This window comes from Galeopterus variegatus, unplaced genomic scaffold (genome assembly GCF_000696425.1).
Source record: "Galeopterus variegatus unplaced genomic scaffold, G_variegatus-3.0.2 Scaffold6428, whole genome shotgun sequence".
Classification (NCBI taxonomy): Eukaryota; Metazoa; Chordata; class Mammalia; order Dermoptera; family Cynocephalidae; genus Galeopterus; species Galeopterus variegatus.
In genome coordinates this window covers 79889-83639 of record NW_007732539.1, presented here as the reverse complement: position 1 = coordinate 83639, position 3751 = coordinate 79889, and positions in this window count along the sequence as shown.

The window sequence follows — 3751 nt, the reverse complement described above, 5'->3', positions numbered from 1 at the left end:
TTGTAGGTTTTGCTGGTGAATCTTCTTGTATCAAAGCAGTTGAGTGTGTGGTGGGCTGCCTTGGCTCCTGTTTGTTCAGTGCACAAGTCCTGCACACTCACCTGGGCCACTGCATGGTGGGTGGTAGGACTGTGCGCCCTTCTGGTGCTTGAGTGTGTGTGAGCCCTTGGCTGTGTAGGCCCCCAGATGCAGTGTGGGTCCTGCACACTCACCTGGGCTTCCACACGGTAGGCAGGTGGGCCTGCATGTGCCTTTCTGGTGCTCAGGTATGGGCAGGCCTGTGGCTGTATTGCTTCCAGGGGGTGGTGCAGGTCCTGCGCACCCACTTGGGCCTGCATGCACCCTTCCAGTGCTCGGGGACAGAAAGGAGCCTTGTGGCTGCATCAATCCCCAGGTGTGGTGCCCATTTTTCTTTATCCATTCATTAGTTTCTGGACACATGGCTTGATTCCATATCTGGGCTATTGTAAATAGTGGTTTTGCCTCTTTTTTTTTTTTCCTTTTTGTCTTTTTTTGTGACCGGTAACGGGATCGCAACCGGTAACGGGATCGCAACCCTCAGTGTTGCGCCTGTACCGCGACCGGCAACGGGATCGCAACCCTCAGTGTTGCACCCGCACCACGCTCAACCAGTGAGCGGACCGGTCTCTATATGGGATCTGAACCCTCGGCGGGAGCGCCGCCGCACTCCCAAGCGCTGCACTCTACCGAGTGCGCCACCGGGCCGGCCCTGTTTTGCCTCTTTTGAAGTATACATTTTTAAAAGAGTAGATTATAGGGCCAGCCTGTGGCTTGCTTGGGAGAGTGTGGTGCTGATAACACCAAGGCCGTGGGTTCGGATCCCTACAGAGGGATGGCCGGTTGGCTCACTTGGGAGAGCGTGGTGTTGACAACACCGAGTCAAGGGTTAAGATCCCCTTACCGGTCATCTTTAGTTAAAATAAAAATAAAAAAATAAATAAAGGGAAGGTTGTGAAAGAGGAAAAAAAACATACAATAGTGGCCTCTCATTGAGAAAATGTTATTTAAAAGCTTGTGTAATACTCTGTATAAACTATGATTGATTTATAAAAGACAGATCGAACAAATGGTCTGTTTTACTAGCTAAAGCATCAGCACTGCAGAGGATCCACAGAATTGTGTATGCTAAGAAAACAGGCATCAATATGTGTGACTTCTGAGAAATTTCTGCTAAAATCTGAATGAATATATCAACTGACTTAAGGCAATAAACATCTCACAATATATAGAACTTTTTCATTGAAGACAGACATTTGTACAACAATAGCCACATCAAATAAGGAAGGATCAAAAACTATGAAAGAATTCTTCAGAAATATTGAAGAATTCTAGGCAATCAACTAAACCACGTCCTTTCCGGCATATTACTCATTCTCCCACATGAAAGAACAATCAAGATCTCTTTATTTGCATCAACAGGGCAACTTCATCACTGGATGGAGTTATCATAGTTTAGTCAATGGAAGCTGGGTTGAAATGGAAGGTATGTTAAAGATTTTGATACATTAGCAAGCCTCAAGTTTTCTTCTACTTTAGGCTACCAAGACAACTATCTGGAAATATACCCAGTGAATACTTTTAAAATTCTGGCCACAAAATTAAAAAAAAAATCAGAAACTTTCTTATTTCTGAAACATTTATTCTACAATATTTATAGAACATGGGCTAGGACCATTAAAATTCCTAGCAATAACAGACCTGCAGGTATGATGAAGTAAAATTGCTATGAGGTTCTAAGCTCTCAATGCTTTTACTACAGATACTACCAACTCACAGTTTCAAACATACAAACAGAGAGAAAGCTGGAGACACCAGTGGAGAGATCCTTCTATACATTTACAGATACTGTAATTTAATAAAACAATTTATGATTCCACCCTAAGATTTTCTTTGGATCTTCTTATATACATTATATTTCCTATCTGGCTTTCCAAAAATCTCTATCATATAGAACTTCCCTACACTTTGAGTTACAGCCAGAGGTTACAATATCTTATAGTAAATATACCAAAGAAAGTGATAAAGAACTGGTGAAAATTGCTGTGTAATTTAAGTAATAAAAGGACATTTACAGAAATGGCACAGTGGTAGCTTTCCAAAACTTTCATTTTCAAATATAAAAGATATAGATATCTATAAGTAAATCAAAGGAGCAATAAGGATTCATTAGAGGAGAACTTCTCCAATTAAGGCAAAAGTATATTTCTTAATTATAGTCTGGGGGTCACTACTATGTTAGACAATATTCCCTCCACCAGACTCACAGTTTTCCTCAGCTTCTTGCATATGCCTAGTCAACTCATGATACACCAGTGAGGTAAGAAGTCCCAGAAATCTGAGATTTCACTTTTGTGTATCCAAGTAAGTTTTGTCCTGTACACCCTCAATTGAATGGCACACACAGCATTATAGGAAAATGTCAAACTGAATCCTCACCAGGTTAGTCCACTATCTGAACTTCATTTTTCTGAATTCAGTTAGACTTTCAGCACTTTCCCTCTTTCTCAGTCAGTCCAGGCTGCTATAACAGAATACCACAGACTGAGTGGCTTAAACAACAGAAATTTATTACTCATGGTTCTGGAGTCTGGAAGACTGAGATCAGGATGCCAGCATGGTTGGATCATCTAATTCCCTCCCACCACAAATACCATCACACTGGGGATTTAGGCCTTAACCTATGATTTTGGGGGGAGGGGTACATTCAGTCCACAGCAGCCTCTGAAATCAACAGATTGTGCTAGTCTTTGCATTATTTACTAGTGTACATACTGCTTGGAGAAAAAGTTATTCAAAGAAGTTTTAAAACTGTCAATTACCCCAACTTAGCAGAGCATTATCTTTATATCTCCCCCTACTTCTTGCAGGTTACTCAATTAATATTTGTTAAAAAATGATTTACCAATCCTTAATTTATCTTTCTTAAAACTTGGAATTTTGTTCTAACACACATGATACAGTTTGGCTGTGCTGTCCCCACCGAAACTCATGTGGAAATCTGATCCCCAATGTGGCAATGCTGGAAGCTGTTTGAGTCATGGGGGCGGATCAGTCATGAATGGATTAATGCTCTCACTTGGGATGTGGGGACTGAGTGTGATCTTGCTCTATTAGTTCCCACAACAGCTGATTGTTTAAAAGACCCTGGCATGTCTCCTATCGCTCTCTCTCTCTTGCTTCCTCTTGCCATGTGATCTGCTTGTACACACTGGCAATCTGCCACTTTCCACCATGAGTAGAAGCAGCCTGAGGCCCGCACCAGATGCAGCTGTCCCAGAATTGTAAGCCAAATAAACCTGTTTTTTTTACAAATTACCCAGTCTCAGGTATTTCTGTTATAGTAACACAAACGGAGAAATACAACACAGTATTAAAGAAAAACACTATTGCAGTAGGAAAAAGTGAAGATGCCGAGTAATTAAATAGAGCAATGATAATCATTCCTGAATTTCTAATAAGAGGAAGAGCCTCTGCAAGAAATGAAGATGCCTAGTGCTACCCATCCTAAACTAAAGAACTAAACCCCAAACATATACTTTCACATATACACAATGTAGTAGAGATATCCGCTGATATGTTGAACATGTTTCTCATATCCTTGCTAAGGATTAAAGTTTTGACATTTCCAGGAGATAATACAATGAATAAAATATATATATATATATGTATATATATATATATATGTATATATATATATATATATATATATATATATATATATATATATATC